General features: G+C 34.2%; 1 long non-coding RNA gene across 1 annotated transcript in view; it reads left to right on the forward strand.

The window, feature by feature from the left end:
* Nucleotides 1-1,407: 1,407 nt before the first annotated feature.
* LOC116752575 overlaps nucleotides 1,408-18,321 on the forward strand; it is a 110,850-nt gene continuing 93,936 nt past the window's right edge. The window contains exon 1 of the long non-coding RNA XR_004349559.1: nucleotides 1,408-1,453. This is a non-coding gene — a long non-coding RNA (uncharacterized LOC116752575). The remainder of the gene's footprint in view (nucleotides 1,454-18,321) is intronic.

Raw genomic sequence — 18,321 nt, forward strand, 5'->3', positions numbered from 1 at the left:
TTCATGATGTAGGTAAATCAAATCATTATGCTGTATACCTTAAACTTATGTAGTGATATATGTCAATTATACCTCAGTAAAACAGGAAGGAAAAATTTAAAGTATATCGGAGGATGTGTATGTGTTATATGCAAACACTGCATCATTTTACATAAGGGACTTGAGCATGCGGGGAATTGGGTATCCATGGGGAAAGGGTAGAACCAATCCCCTGTAGATACCAAGGGAGGACTGTATCTCCCTTCACCAAGGAATGGAGTTTTGAATGAGGTAGATACAATAAATGTTGATGCTGTAGGTCATTTATGCAGGTAGAAGTATGAAGCTTCATCAAGAAGATGGAACTTATCCAGAGAAGAATACACAATTCCACTCCCTCTACTCCTTTCCAATCTTGGTAGTTACAAAGAATTAAGTAACTTAATGCTGTGGGATAATGATGGGTCTGGGAGATGGAAATTCTACCCTTAGTTCTGCCATGAGCTAGCTATGGGATCTTGCTTTGTTTTGCAAAGTGAGGATGTTGGACCAGTTGATTTTTAAATTACCTCCTAGTCCTAAGATTAATTCTTTTCTAATGAAGAGCACTAGAATATCCTTACAGTAATTCCCTATGCCAGGTAATAACTCTCTTAAAACTCTGGAACGTAGGACTTGATTTCACTACAAGCTGAAATCTTGTGATCATATCCACAAAATGGACTACAATTTTAGTACCTGTATTTTATTTTATTTTATTTTATTTTTGTGGTACGTGGGCCTCTCACTGCCGCGGCCTCTCCCATTGTGCAGCACAGGCTCTGGACGCGCAGGCTCAGCGGCCATGGCTCACGGGCCCAGCCGCTCCGCGGCATGTGGGATCCTCCCGGACCGGGGCACGAACCCATGTCCCCTGTACCGGCAGGCGGACTCCACAACTGTGCCACCAGGGAAGCCCTAGTACCTGTATTTTTAATGATATAAAAAGATGTTATTAAATCTAGAAGTGTTTTTTAATTTTTTTGTTGTTTTTAGGTTGTTGTTTTAGGTTTTAGGTGGTGGTTTTGCTTCATTTTAGTAATATGGCATGACTTTACATTTTTCTTTTCACCTTTACCAACTGTCAATAGTAAAATTTCTAAATTGGCTAATAGTTGTGAACTACAAGAGTCTTAATCACAATGTCCATGTACTACAGACAGTAAAAAGTGCTCAATCCACATATATATTTTATTCTAATACTTGTGTGCCCTTAAGTGTTGCCAGAATCATTTGTGGATGGAACAATTGATGCCTTGCCATGGTACATAGACTAACCCCCAGCAAACAGACCACTAACACTTAATGTTAATAATAATGCAAAATAATAATGCTAAAAATCCTGCTATTTTATTATCCTCTATGTCATCTATTTTCCATTTGTTTTTTAGGGTATCCTTGAAGGTTAATCAGAGAACCACTCACATACCTCAAGGTAGGAAAAAGAACCCTTTTCTTGATTATAAAATATTTTGTATTTGTTTTAGCTATGTTTTAATACTTCACTCCCCTTGTTAGATATAGATAGAATTGATGTTGCTTTTTCTGAAAACCTGAAAAATATTATGTCTACTTACCTGTTAAACTTGAAATCATCCAATGCATAGTGTTTAGTCATCAGTTTGAATTTTTCTTCCATACTATTACATGCTACTACAGTTTATTATATCTTTTAGAGTTTATGTTTTACTGCAGATAGAATTTATTCAATATTTTATATTTTTGTATTACCTTTTTCATAATTTTAGGGTAGTTTGACATTACCATATACTATTTCCATGTATCAGGAAGGTAATTATATAATATATACACTTAGGTATACTAATATATGCAATATATTGTTAGAAACTGAGATTCTCTAGCCTACCATAATTTCATAGCTTCCTTCTTATTTTAAAACTGTAATGTTTGAAGAAACCACCAAAGTAACCATAAGTATAATTAGCTATCATGATTTAGTAAACTAAATGTTAATTTGGAAGAATTTACTTCAGTATTAGCTTTTCTTAATAAGAGTGCCAGAAAATGTGGCCCTTTTCTTGGCTAGGATGTATGTGAAGATAAATTTAGAATTTCTAGTCTAGTAAATAACTTCCCTGATAATAGCTTAATTGTAGCTATTTCTAACCAAATTGTTTAATTGTGATAAATCACATGCAAATTGTTCAGATGTAGGTCAACCTCTCACTCCTTCATTCTAGCACCTCTTTTCTAATTCAAGACAATCCGCTTAATGCCTAAAAGAGGTAGAATGGTACAGATTAAAAACATAAGACAAAAACAAAACAATAATAACATAAAAATCAATAGTGGGCTAGGAGCCACAAAGATAGCAAGGCAGGTTGCATTTATTTTACCTTAGCTGATGATCTCTTATGCTGTGTTTGTACACTATCATTTGCTCACTGCTCATGAGATTTGTGGGTGACAAATCATGGTGCCTCTAGGATGCTAAGTTTCCTCATCTGTATTCATTTTTGGTGATCTGGTTGAGTGATACAAGTGGGACTCAGTGATGGGAAAGAATGCCTTGTGTGGCTCTGGGGAGGCCAACTGAGATATATTGCAGTTGTATAAGGTCTGGAAATCCTTTATTTTCCTAACTGCTACATTCTAGTTCTAATCTATAGTTGCCTTTGTGATGGGTCATTGTATCACTTTCTGATGAACAGCTGAGATTTTATGAATTCTATTTAATCATTTTATGTTGTCTACTATACTTTGAAAGAAAAATTTTTATCTTCAATTTCTAAAGCATCAAAAAATGATAAAGCAGATTCATGAGTTTGTTACATTTGCTGTCTTTTACCTCTAGGTGATTATCGCTGATATTTTTGGTATATTGACAGAAAATAGTGAGCATTCCTGGTTATTGACAAAAAATTATTTTGGCCTTAGTGCTAATAAAATTAGAAATCTGCCTTACTATAAACATAATTTTAAAAATTATTCTTCATTGGAATTTGATTTAAGAATTTGAATTTTTATTTTCATATAACTTATGATTTTAACATTTTCTAACATTTGTTTTGAGTTAAATTTTTCATTCTTGAAAAATTACTGAATGAAATTACTGACTTAAAAAGTGCCAATGATTTTTCTAATTCTTAGAATAGGGAAAATAGATGGTGTATACTTTGTATTTCTTTCAATATAAATACTTTTGTTATTTAAAATTAAAAGTTAGAGAATTATACTAAATAGAAAGTGGTATTTCCCTCAAAGTTAGCTATTAATAAAGTTTGGGTGTTTATTCTTCCAGATTCCTTCTTTATATACATAAACATCAATATCAATCTATGCACATAATGCTTTCATATCATATGCATAATTCTGTATTTCTTTAACATTTTAATTATGAAATTTTTTCTAAGTCAATATATGTTACCTATTTCATCCTTTTTAATGGCTGCATTTTAGACACATTTTGATGTACCATGATTTATTTAACAGGTCCTCTAAACTTTTTTTTAATAGAATTTTATAATAGAATGAAAGCAGGCCTTCCTTAATTACGTTTTTGGCAGGCATACAAAAGAGTAATTCCCATTTGTATATTGAATTAGGAAATTAAGGAGTGAAGGAAAAGTGTTACAGTAAAGAGGCATAAAAAATATTAGGTAAGTGCACATAAATGGTCAGTGGAAAGAAAAGCGAATAATATAGATGTTCATGGAGCCGTGTTTTAGATATGTAAAAGTAAAATTCTGATATTTTTTCAAAGTTCACACCACATGACACACCTTCCATAGCTTTCAAAGAGACATTTCCCTTCATCCTCAGTCTCAGCAGTCTTACATCTTTTTAACGCTTTGGGGAACAATAGATCTCATCACACATGTTATGTCACATATAAAAATTCATCTCGCATTTATCTTTTTTTTCTCTACTTGCTGTTAACTCTTAGAGGGTAATGACTGTGGGCTACTCATATCTGAACTTAGTAGGTGCTAAATTGGATTGAAGTGTGAAAAGGGGGAGAAATCAGGTAGAAATGTGTAATCTTAGCAGAAGAAGAAGGGTCCACTATCTGCCTATTATCTCTGGAGCAAATACAGTAATAATTAATTCTTCTGATGAATGGGATACAAAGGATATAAACACGTGATTTTTGATATATAATGAAAGTTCTCTTAAACTGAATTTTAATGATTCTTAGAGGCACTCAAGCTTAAAATCAGACCTACAAGTTAAGTGTTTCAGAAAAATATTTATAAATTTATGAAAAAATATTTGTATGATACTGAGTTTATTTATACATTACCTCATATGGATCTAAAAACACTTTGTCAGCTATAAAGTATTATACACATGTAAGACATTATTTTTATTGGTAAGACAGTAAGAAAGTTGGCTCTGTGGATTTAAAGTATGGATGATTATTTACAAAATAGAAGTAATATATAAAAGAAGCAGTTCTTTATGTGAATTCTGTTAGAAGAAAGGGAATATTGCTTTTAATACTTGTATATAATGCAAATTGCTACTCATGCCATTTAAATGAATCTTTGACATTATCTCAACCAGCAAAAGTAGAGTTATTAATAGTTTGAATTATGCCTGAAAGAATCTTTGATTTCACATTAGTCTGAATTCAATAGTAGTGTTAATTTAAAATATCTGAACATATGTACCAATTTCTTTTTTTTTAACAGGAAAATGAAAAATTAGTGGGTGTAAAAGTCTCTTTTGAAACTGAATGTAATACCTACTGCATAATAGCTTTTCTCCTCATCTGACTTGCAGAAGTCACTAGCCCCAAACTCTGATTTTACATACATTTTACTGGACAAATCAGGAAGGAGGAAAGGATCTTGGTCAGTCTTCTAAATACGTTTTTGAGCTTGTTTTGCTGACCTTTGCTTGACCAGAGCTTGAACCTTAGTATTTCAGATGTATATTTTTACATTGTCTTTGTTCTCAAAGCTCTCCAGTTGTTGTTATCTATTTGGCCAGGGTTGTAAGTTCAAGTATTTTTAGGACCCATGAATATAACAAAAGTGGGTATAACAGGCCAGTATTGTACAATAGGGAGTGGTGTGGACTGAGGAACAGATGATCACATGCTCAACATCCAGGGGCTGCTTCTGCTCATTGCAGTCAAATATTCTAACTAACTGTATGTTCCAGTAGCCATAACTTCTAAAGGTAAAGGAAATTAAATATTGGAATTTCTATGTGAAATCTCACAGTTTTTGAATATGGGCTCAGATTTTAAATGTTGGGGAAAAAAAGAAAACCATGAAAAGCAATTTTGACATGCCCTAGATAAGCAATTTGCTACCTTTGCATAGATACCCTGTAAATACTTGCTCAATCAATGAGTGAATTATAAATCTCAATAAGATATAGGGAAATTAAAGAGCACTCTAACCCTTGTTCTCCCATGTTCATTGGAAATTTCGTATAATACTTTAAGGAGGGTCATAGCCATTAGCAACAAATATGGAGACCTACCAGATTAGCCTTTTCAGTCTATCTCTGGATTCCAGAAAGGGGAAAGCAAGAGTGAACCTTTGTTAAAATATAGTATGATATGCAAAAAATGATGGTTAAGAGACATCTTTTTTGAACACATTTTTATCTTACCCCCAAATTCATCTTATGCTATTAATTTATTACCATTTATTCTTTCTTTTTTTTTTTTCTTTTTTTGCGGTACGTGGGCCTCTCACTGTTGTGGCCTCTCCCGTTGCGGAGCACAGGCTCCGGATGCGCAGACTCAGCGGCCATGGCTCACGGGACCAGCCGCTCTGCGGCATGTGGGATCTTCCCGGACCGGGGCACGAACCCATGTCCCCTGCATCAGCAGGCGAACTCTCAACCACTGCACCAGCAGGGAAGCCCTACCATCTTTTCTTTAATTCAAGCCTTCTGCAAATCTTTTGTCATTTATTAATTTTAAAGAAAATGGTGAATTAAAATAATGAATCAAAGGGAAGTCAAACCTGAGGGAAAAATAAAAATCACACATGCGAATCTTGACACATAATCATTAATGAATAAACATGGATCCAATGGACTCTGTTTTATCTTTTGACCTTCAAGATTTACTTCTTTTTTGAGATCTCTTCTGCTTTCCTTCTGGACAAACTCACCCTTTCCTCTTTTATTTCAGTCCCTTATATCACCACACATTTCACTGCATTTAATGGTACCTAATTACGGTTGCGCTCATGTCTCTCTTCCCAAGTAGACTTGAGAATCTCAAGGCCAGAAACTATCTTTTAAAGATCATAAACTTATAGAAAATTTGCAAGTACAGTACAGAGAACTTTTTCCACTGAACTGTTTGAAAGTAAATTTCCAACCTAATGCCCCATTACCCTCAAGTACTTTAGGATGTGTCTCCTTACAAACAAGGACATTTTCCACACAACCACAATAAAATAGTCAATATCAGGTACTAAGGACTGAATTGTGCCCCCACCCCCCATTCATATGTTGAAGCCCTAACCTGCAGTGTAACAGTATTTGGAGAAGGGAATTTGGGGAGCTAAGTAGGATTAGATGAGGTAATAAGCATGGTGCTCTCATAGTGGGATTAGTGCCCTTATAGGAAGAGATGCCATAGAGTTTGTTTACTTTCTCTGCCATGTGAGAGCAAAGCAAGAAAGAAAGTTCTCACTGAGGAGGAACTGGTTAGCGTCTTGATCTTGGACTTGCCAGCCTCCAAATCTGTGAAAAATAAATTCCTGTTGCTTGAGCCACCCAGTTGATCACAGTTTATTAAGGCAGCTGGAGCTGACTAATACATCAGGAAATTAACATTGATACAGCACTACTGTCTAATCCCCATTCAAGTTTCACCAGTTGTCCAAATAAATTCCAACTATTGTTCCTTTGGAGTGTAAGAATTTGTTTACAAATGATGTGCCTCATTCGATAGTTTCATTTTATTAGTCCTCCATGAGTACAGAAAAGTTCCCACAGACTTCCCTTGACTTTCACGACCCTGATGCTTTTGAAGATTACATTACAGTTGTTTTGTAGTACAGCCTTTACTTTGGATTTGTCTGATGCAGGGACCATATTTTATGCAAATTTGGATCCTAGCATCTAGAACAGTGTCTGCATATAGATGATGTTCAATAAATGCTAGTTGAGGAAAGAATTAGTGATTGAAAAACTCTGACTCTGAATCACTTGCATAATGCTAATAGCAACAATTTCAAAACTTTAAAGAGAAAAATGTAAAGCATGTCCAAAATAAGAAAAAACACAAATTCTCGTGTCTTCTGGTACTACTATTGAAGATCTGTTCTTGAATTCATTTTAGTGAGCATACATACACTGGCTATTATGTAAGTTAATACCAGTTTCTTTAGAGCAGTGCTTCTCAAAGCATGGTTTGTGGATTGCTTCCAGTTCACACACTGTTTCTGGTTCATGATGACCTAAGTAGAGAAATTGGTGATAAGCATTTAGAAGACCTTTTTAGCATTTTGACAAAGTGGCTCTATTTCTGCTGAATCTAATAATTCTGAAGTGATATTAGTAGATATATTTTATCTGATTTTCTTTTTTATTCCATTTATCTAGTAATTAATTTACATTATATTTGCCATATTATTGATCCACAATGAATTAGTTTAAAATGGGTCACTTATCACAGTTCGTGGTCATTCCCATCAGAGTAAAGTGCAACTAAAGTGGGCTAGAACTTGGTGGGATTTGACCTTGCACATGAAGAATGGGTAAAATCTTACTAGTTTAAAAGTTAGAGAAATGGATAATTCAGGCTTAACAAAGTGTAAGAATAAGTCTGTGTGTATTTGCATTATGTGTGTGCAAGTGTGCTCTTATTTGCTTGTTTGTGTGTATTGGATGGGTATTATTGAATGGAAGACAGGAATTTAAAAGACAGTAAGACCTCATGATTCTAATACTGAGTGGTAGCAACTCTTCCCGCGTCTGATTGCACTGCATGCCAAAACAGTAGCATTGTCCTCTATAGAACATTCTCATGTTCTCCCTTTCCTTTCTGAAAATGTTCTTTCCCTTGAGCACCAGAGATTTAGAATTCCCATTGCTGGCAAAATACCAATAAACTGCTCTGACCAAGAAAGTGGCCGGTACTACTGCTATTACCACTTGTAGATGACAGAGCTTATGCACAGATTTCCAAATATTTAAATGGAAAAAGGAGAGATGTAATTAGAAAAGAGGAAACATGATGAGAGAAAGAATAGAGTGAACACAAGAAATACTGATAGGGGGCTTCCCTGGTGGCGCAGTGGTTAAGAATCTGCCTGCCAGTGCAGGGGACACAGCTTCGAGCCCTGGTCCGGGAAGATACCACATGCCGTGGAGCAACTGGGCCTGTGCGCCGCAGCTGCTGAGCCTACGCTCTAGAGCCCGCGTACCCCAACTACTGAAGCCCATGCACCTAGAGCTCATGTTCCGCAATTAGAGAAGCTACTGCAATGAGAAGCCCACGCACCGCAACGAAGAGTAGCCCCCGCTCGCTGTAACCAGAGAAAGCCTGCACACAGCAACAAAGACCTAATGCAGCCAAAAATAAATAAATTGAAAAAAAAGAAATACTGATGGGGGAAAAGAACCGAAAAGGAAGGATGTATGATTGCATCAAGATTAACTTACACTGGCGGCTTTCAAGGGCAATAACATTCAGTTCAGTTCAAAACATGTTTATTAAGAAACTGTCATGGACCAGACACTAGACTCGGGGAATGAAAAGAAGAATAAGACACAAGAACTTGCCCTAGAATGACTTCAGTGTTTTGGGTAAGACAGATAAGCAAACCTGATTTCAATGTAGTGATTGAGACATTCATTGGGATATTCATAGGTACAGAGGAAAGGATGATCGTCTAGCCTCCCAGGCTTCTCTGAAGAGATTATGCTTATGAAAGGTCTTGATGAAAACTATATCAAATTGATAAAAACAGGCTGGGAAAGAAGCACAACTTGATAATCAGTACTCAATCTAGGAACTGGTACATGGTTGGTGCTGAATAAATAGTTGTTGAATGAATAAACAATTTAATTAATTAGAATGAACTGACAAACTAGAGGTAAATGCAACTCTAGAAAGAGGAACTAGAAAGAAGCGTGGAAGCATAACATAGCAGTGGTGAGTCAGGGAGAGCAGAAGATCTGCAGTCCTCCATGGTGGAGTAAAAATTGTGTGACAGAGTCATGTGAGTTGAGAATGGAGACATAAGTAGAAGGCAGGTAATGGAGACATTTCTCTGCAGTACTAAGGCCCCAGGCTTTATCTATGAGTAATAGGGACGTGACATTGGGATATTTGTATTGTAGTTTGATTGTAGATGACTAAGTGTGGGGAAGACAAGACAGACACAGTGATACTAGTTAGGAGGCCAGCTCACTGGTCTTGACAAGAAAAGACAAAGATCTAAGATACAGCAATGAAGGAAGGGATGGAGAATGAGGAAGGGGCAGGTATACAGATTCAGGAGTCACTTGAGAAATAAAATTGGTGGCATGTTTCACTTCTTTAATGGATAGTGTAGAGGGAGAGGGATAAATCACAGTGTGAAGGAAAAGGGTGAAAGCTTGGACAATTCCTATATTTATGACTTGAGTTTCTGGATGAATGGTGATATCCTAAATTGAGCTAAGGTATATGGGAGGACAAATAAGTATTTGGAAAATAGGGAGAGACATCAAAATGAATCCATTAAATTGAGGGGCCTGTTGAGGAAGAGAGAGGGTCAAAACTGGAGAAATGTCTGTACATATTTTTATATATGTATATATAAATATATACGTATTATGTAATATTACAGGTATACATATATAGCAAGGGTTTAATGTGTCAATTCTGTCTGCACAGGATCATGTAAAACTTTACTTTCTCATTAATTTATTGCTGTCAAATTAACTTACTGCTTGAATATATCATTTGAAACTCTAGTAGTTCACTCCAAATTTCAAAACGTACCACAGAGAAAATGCCGTAACTTAAAACTGGTTCCAGACTTATGAAAACATCATGTGTCTCTGCAACCAAAGCCAAGAGGAGAACTGTGCCAATTCATGCCTGAACCTCTTTCAGTTTAATTACCTGGATTATTGAGGCAGAAACAAGCTTTGTGCCTAATTCACCTTTATAATTGCCTTAGTTCTCTGCTTTGCCTTTCTTGTGGGTGTATTTCCATGTTCCACTATTATTAGAAAGGAAAATACACTTCCTTTTTAGGTGGCTCCAGAAAAAATCATTTAAAACATACTTTACAGTTCAGAGAATTAACATTTTATCAGCCTCTGTATCTAGAGAGTAATATAGTGAGCAAAGGGAAGAGCGTTGACCAGTAGTCACCTCATTGTCATCATGTGACAGTTCAGTTACCTCTTACTCTTTTTTTACAACCAACCCCAGTGACTCAGTCATATCGGTAGTGATCTTTGAGCATCTCCCAATTTGAGATGTCCAAAGACCAAATAGATTCTTGAACTCTCCACATGTTTGAGTCAGTGTTATAAAGGTTAGGTCTCCAGTCAATACACACACCTGCAGGGAAACTCAAAATGGATTAGTCAACAGGAAGAGAATGCTTACCCTTCAGTCTCTCAACCACAAATTCAGCTTTTCCACATAGCAGTCCAAAACCTAAGAACTTCAACTAAATGGAGACATTAACAGCACAGACGTCATTACATCCCTAATATTTCACTCATAATACCTACTCAGTAAGTTTTTTCAACTCAGTTAATGGAAAACTCAGAATGGTAAGGTCGTACATGAATAAATTATGATTCTCTCAGATTACCATTTTGGATTATCTTTTATGAAAGAAGTAGACAAAATTTATGTAATGCCACTCCTTTTCCCCTGGACACAGTCTGTGAGAACGAGTATTTTTAGTAATCAGTTTCACCTATCTATCTTAAATATATAGACTCCAAAATGTACAAATCTAAGTTGAGTGTTAAAACTCAGAAATATTTAACAGTCCAAGTTCACAAAGCATGTGGGTAGCCTCTCATCATTTATTGTCATCCATTCAAGTGTTTATTCATATGCTGATTTCATCAATGAGTACTGAGCACATGCTCTGTACTAGGCACTGTATTAGGCTTTGCAGACTCATAGGCATAAATCAGATTGTCTGTCTTCAGAGGAGTGCACACAGATGTAAAAGCACAGAGGATAGCTTTTTAACCTTAATCTGTCTCAGAAACCTCAGGTATGGCTTCCCAGAAAACGGGATATGAAGGTAGAGATTTGAAGAGTCCGGCAGGCTGACAAGATGGATAAAGGAGTTCCAGTTACATTAAACAAATATTAATGGCAGGAAAATCACACTTGAGGAATAAACCATGTGATGTTGAGAAACACAGAGGATAGGTGGGGGAGGAATAAGACAAGTAGGCATGTGCCAGATCACAAGAGCTTCGAATGCAATGCTAATGACTTTGAATTAAATTCTAAAGATGGTGAAGAACAAATGAATAAATATTAAGAATGGGCATGAATTGACCAGATTTACGTTTTAGAATGATCTCTGGAAGTTTTTGCAACTATGAAAGCTAAGTAAATTGATCAAGTAAGAAAAGTCAGTAAAGAGGAGAGTGATCAATGAATAGAAGAATAAGAAGAAGGTAACTGTGTAGGTTATCCAAGAGCTATTTTAGATATCAGATTGACCACTCATGTGAGGGAGGTTAACATGAGCTGGAAATCTTGGATGACTCTCAAAGTTTGCAAGAAAGGTTGGGTAGATAAAGGTGCCATTAGCTGACTACAAAGAAGAGGTTTGGAGAACAGACAATGAGTTCAATTATGAACATGTTGAGAGGTTGATGTGTGTTAGGTACATTCAGTTAGTTATGCAGGTTGACTGTTGAATAGATAGAGAGAAACTTAGACTAGAGCTAAACTGGAGGTAGTGATTTGAGTATAATCCATATAGAGGTGGGAGGTAATTTACTGATGTAAGTGAAACAGTCCAGCAGTATACCTATGGCAGGAAGTGAACATAGCTTCAAACCATGCTGAGCCCGTAGAGTACGTAAAATTATAAATGCAGGACTGATATGATGAAAGTCTTATCCGAAATCTTAATGTCTTTGAATATTAATGTGGGATGGCTTCTTTCAAAACATGCCTTGTATTTTGAAAAACAAGGATCCAAATTCTAGGAAAAATCTTTCCCAAACAAATAGAAGAGCACCCAAATCTTGAAATATGTTCCATTTCTGTAAATCTTATTTTTAAACAATCCACTTTGTTTCAACTCAGAAGTAATTAAACTAATCCTGTTCATATATGAGCACAAAAACATGATCAAGGATTACTCAGCACTCAGGATCCCACTTTTTCCTATCAGATTTTTTGTTTTTCTTGTTATAGCACCCAACTCACTTAAAGAACAACCTTCTCAAAGTGTGATGTTTTCAATATCTAACTCATTCAGCTATGGCAGTATTTTCATACATTAGCTCATTAGAAAGAATGCCAATGATATAAAAATAAATGGGAGTAAAAATAAATTAAATATTTGACTTAATAACATATGCTTAACTCCTGTATTGTTTAATGTCGCCTTCACATGAATTAGCGTAATCTAAAAAAATGATTTCATTTTCTACACTGTAAAACAAAGTTACAGAAAGTTTAAATGACCACAGAAAGAAACAGTATAGGAAGGCTTTTTTTTCCTTTGAGAATTAAATAGGCTTTAGACAGCTATTAAATCTTATATAAAATATGTTTAAGACAACATTTTAGTCCAGTTAATATTTGACTTTTAATTATTCCTATACACATTAGTGAGATCTTTGTGGGATCAATATTAGTAAAAAAATATGAGGTTGAATGCCATAAAGGTGAATCAATTCCATAGTCTTAAAGTTTTTTAGATTCATTATTACTCAGATTTTACTATACTTCATTATCATCATTAAGATATTTTTCAAGCAAATCAGTTAACTTTTATCGAAACCAGATATAAAACCTAATTACTTAGTTTGATAACTTTTTTCTAATTTATGTTGTCAGAAAATGTATATCATTTTCATCATATTGTCATAATTGCCATTTTAAAATATATATATTGGGCCATGCATGTCCAAGTCATAAATAAACAGATAAAGCCTTTATAACACTCATTTGTCATACTAAAAACAATTTTTTAGAAATTGGCTTCACAAACAAAAATAATATTTTATCATTTAAGATAATTTGAAGATCAGTCATTACTCATGAACACATCGGATGGGTTGATTCTTTGTTAACCCAAATTCTCACCGCTTGTTCCCCTTCTGACTCCATGCCTCCTCTCTCTTCGATGGAATATTTTCTTGACCAGACAGAGCCACATATAGCTCTGACCTGTGTGTTGTTAATAAATATCAAGAGAATTTGGAATGCTTCCAAAAAAGAACTTTAAATAGAAAAAACTTTCTAAAGGGGAAACACAAAAACAAAATTCCCTTCCTCACTTCTCAACTATCATACATTGTTTGTAAGTGTATGACTTTGAGGGTTGCAAGAGGACAGGGCAGGGGTGAGGGGAAGGTGGGACAATGTGCTTGTTTGAAGGACTGTTGAAAAAATTATGCCATACAAGACTAGTATTTTCATGAGTTTCTTGATGTAATATATAATTAAAATAAGGGTTTGCTTATTTTAATATTGCTCCAATCTACTTTTAGCAAGAGGCTTGTATCCAATTTTATGGAGTATATTTTTAATTTAGTGTCTAAAAATAAATCCTTCCTTAAGTTTAACTACTAACATATTTTTCCAGCTTAGGATTTCATGAGCAAAAAAAGTTTGTATTTTTAGCATCAATAACCCATTAGAATATAAAGTTTTTGTTATCTTGGGTTTAAAATAAGGAATTCATGTATTCATGGAGGTAAAAAATAATTAAGAACACTTTTGACAAAAAGTTGCATTAAGAAAAAGAAATATTCTCCTTGTAACAATCAGACCTTTTCTCTTTTAGCCAACAAATTAGATCTTGACTTTTTTAAAGGAAGCATTTTTGAGATGTTTATTTTCTCATATATCAACTTACATTGACATCTTTCTTCTTGGGCACTTTCATTCCATTCAACTTGGTCTAACTCCTTCTTTTCCAGATCTGTGGCTAGCTTCTCCTTACTCCTTTGAGATTGCCATTATTTTAATGAAAAGGTATCCTTCATTTTTTCCCCTTGTATTTTTCTTTTCTCTATACCTTACAAGAATTGGCCTCACCGTCTTCTCCAACATAGCTCCAACTCTTTCTTCAGTCTTCTTCCTACGTTCCCTTAGCTCTTCCCACCCTGCATGCCCCTACCCTTGCCTCAGTATTGCCTGGTCAAGGCCCCCCTTAGGCATATCCATACTCTCTATGGAACCCTTACTCTATGAATAAACATCAAGCAGAGCAATGCATTGCATTTATTGATTATCAAACTCTCCCTAATATTTTATAAACTGAATTGTATTTGTATTCCCAGAAGCATGCTACATGATGACAGATAGTTCTAGTTGCTCAACAGTTGTTTATTATATGAATGAATAATTCCATCATCCAGAAAAAAACAGATATTTGTATTTTTAAGCTAGTTCCTTCAGATATTATTTAGTTTCCATGCAGTAGTTTTTAAACTGACACCTAAACACACTCTGCCTGGTTTTAGCACTGTTATGTATTAATTCAATAAGTATTTTCTCATGAAAATTAAAGTTCTTTGTATGTAAATTTTTTAACATAGCTCAATATTTTATTTCATATACATATCATTTTATAGACATTTATCTATATTTTAATTTTTCCGCTGGATATATTTCTATAAATTAAATTATTATAATCCTGCAAGTTTAGATTTTTTGATACACTTTGGGAAAATACTTTCCAGAAAGATAGTACCAATTTATATTTCCATGAGAAATTTATGAGACTTCCAAATTCACTTCATTCTTACCAGTACTGGAAAGTCCAGTGGTATTTAATGTTTGCTAATTAGATAAGCATAAAAAATTTTAATTCGTCATTTTAAAATATTTTTTTCATTTATGCTAGTTAATGGATAAAGTTGTTAAATGTTTAGCACCGTTCTCATAAGAGTCTTCTGACTTCCAGTCTTCCCACTTACTACCTCTAATCCACTACTGCCTTATAGCACAGTCCTGCCCATGTTATGCAGAGAATATCAGTGATTCCAAGTTATTCACAAAACAACTTCCAAATTGGTCATCCAGATTCAGATTACTATCCTCTTTACAGTCTACTCCCAACCTCCTTTCTCTTCATAAAATTTCTTACCTCTCCCATACACACCCTGTAATTGTGTCCAGCTGGTATACTTTCCAATCCCCTTCCTCCTATAAATTTTATCCTCCCAGTTCTACCAGTTGAAATCCTACCTATGGTTTAATATTTGGTAAATATGCCCCAACATTTTTGTGAGATCCCTGTCTACCTAATATTACATTTAGTTTTCCATTTTCTTGTCCTAGATTTCAATTTTACTGAAAAGTCCCAATGCTGACATTTCAAAAGACCTTTGAAAACATGTCCTACTGTTGTAAGATTTAATTATAAAACAGTAGACCTTGTTAAAATCTTGTGTTTTAAAATAACCTCAGGTCTACATATCTAGAATTTCCCAGAAATGTTTGTCAAATTTTGGTTTCTGAGTCTTTGAAAAATAGCATAAATATATATAAATAATAAGTATTTTAACCAATTAAGATAATTTAAAACAATCTACATATGGTGGTTATGTTCTATATAAGTATATATTTAAGTTTAATTCAAAAATTATGCAGACTAACTTTGCTTAATTGTCACCAAATTGTAGTCATTAAATCCTATTTATTTTGTAGTGTTCTTGGGATACATGTGTTTCATTTTTGATAATCTGCCTTCCATTCAGCCAAACACATGTTTTTTTCCCAAAGAAAAAAATAAGAGCATAATAATCAAGATATGCACTTGGTTTACAAATTAATTATTCATGGAAAAATAGACCAATTGACTTGATAATCAGTTCTATTGGCTTGTATTTAGGGCTGTAACTTCAAACTCTAGAAAATAAATCAAGGATATTTTCTTCCATCTGTTAATATCACCTGTCTCATTTAGATATATATTTAAATTTATATTTGCATTTATAGGTATATTTATATCTTACTTAGCATCGTGGTTGCACACAGTAATCAGGAAATTACAGTGGTCCTTTTAATAACCAGTGGTAGGTCCAATTATAAAACTATATGTAGGAAATCAATCAGTAATTTTTAAATTCTTTAGGTTTTTCTTTTTAAGTAATTATCTGGAATACGCTTGCTATTGCTCTAGTCTAGATGGAATTTGAATTTTTTGTGGTTTTATTAATTTATGATCATGGACTCAAAGAAAATATAGTTATTGTTTTAGGTGAAATTAGAGTGAAAAGTAGCATAGATAATATTCTCAGGTCAAATATTGAGTTATCAGGATCCACATTTATTAATGACTTTGATATAAATGTAATTGTCAATTAACTCTGTTGGAGAGAATTGATGTTTTTTTTTATAGTATTCAGTTTATTTCATCTAAAATAAATAAAATGTCTTTGTGGCAAAAAAAAAAAAATTACTTTGGTTTCCTGGTTAGGCATTTTATTTCCAGAATCTTCAAACACCTTAGTCACACAGAGTACAATTCCAGTAGTCTTGAGACCACACAAATAGTACAATGTTTAATACTTGCTTTAACAAAATAGAGGTATTAGCACTCACAATTTTGATTCTTTACATATTGACTGGACTCTTTAAGGCAAAAGATCAAAGACCCTTTTTAAAAAGAAAAAAAGAAAACCTCCATGGTAGAAAAATGCGGAAAAGCTGAGCTTGAAATTAAATCCTAAACCTTATAGGTTGGCTTTTCAACAGTCCAAACTTCAGTTTTTTTGCTTTTGCTCCCATTTGAAACAAAACTAAGTGCTATGTGTTGCTAGCTTTTTTGGTTTCTTTGTTAACAGCATTTTCTCTTTTTAATCAGCCTGTCTCCTGCTTTTATTATTTTCTTTGATCTGTTCTCTTTTAATTTTCCTCACTTTCTACATAGTCCTTTATTTTCTGTCACCCCTTTTCTTCATCCTCCTGTAAATCTTCATACTTGAATCTAATGATTAGACCTTATAGCAATAGAATACTTTTATCTGCTTGGAATAAGCATGCATAGAAAAAACTGTGACATATTCTCAGTACTTTTGTCCCACTTCCACTATTTTTATAATCTATGAAGCTATAGTAGATGAAATTTGAGAAAATATTCTCAACATATAAATTCCATCTCTTGTAATTCTCAGTGCCAATTTGGAGTATTGTTCATCTATATGCTTCTCTGGCTAACTCTCTGGCTAGTTCTCTGGCTAGGTGGCACCAAACCACAGTACTTCAGACCACACAATGTACTTCATGAACACTTTAGTTAAACTGGCCTTTTTGTTTTGTTTTCATCCTATAGCCAAAAACAAAAGAAAACATACCCCACCAAAAATATTATAATTTAAACTTTTTGGTTGGTAGTTTTGGCATCAAGTGCATAAGCTTTAATCATAGAAATGCCTTTCTTATAGAAGGGTAGAGTACGCCAACAACTAGAGCAAATCAAATTTAAAAAAATTCTCAAGATGAACAGGGCATTCACACAGACACTGTGGCAAGGAGGCTGGCACTTACTCATCTAAAGGACAGTGTCTTTTGGCCAAGGCTACCCTCCTCTTTGCTTTGACACTTGGAAATGGTAACTGAGTTCCTAAGACAAAACTAAACATTATGCTTCTTAATGTGACGAAAGTATGAAATAGAACTCACAAACTGGAATTCATGAATATAATTATGTTGCAATATTGCTGGAAAACAACAGACGCATGACTATACTAAGTCAATGATTTGAGTGTAAGGCACCAGTACGTTTAATTTATTAAAGAGATGATTTGGGTGTAGTCAATTCCAGAGAAATGGATGCCTTTGATTACTGAACTTGGGCTTTCATTAAAAGTCTGCAGAGCGAGACGTAGGTTAAGAAAGGAGACTCTTAAGCGTCGTGTCATTAATTGTTGAGATTTTTCTCAAGGCATATGAAACAAAGAAATACTGGTATAAATTCTACTCTCTTTGATGTTGATTTAGAAATAGTTATTTTAGAAAATTTAGAGCAGGTAAAATAGAAATAGAATTTTAATTTTTTAAATTGAAGTATAGTTGATTTACTATGTTGTGTTAATTTCTGCTGTACAGCAAAGGATTCAGTTATACATATATATATATATATATATATATATATATATATATACTTTTTAATTAGAATTTTAAATTCAACACCA

The sequence above is a fragment of the Phocoena sinus genome, chromosome 4 (assembly GCF_008692025.1).
Source record: "Phocoena sinus isolate mPhoSin1 chromosome 4, mPhoSin1.pri, whole genome shotgun sequence".
NCBI classification, from domain to species: Eukaryota; Metazoa; Chordata; class Mammalia; order Artiodactyla; family Phocoenidae; genus Phocoena; species Phocoena sinus.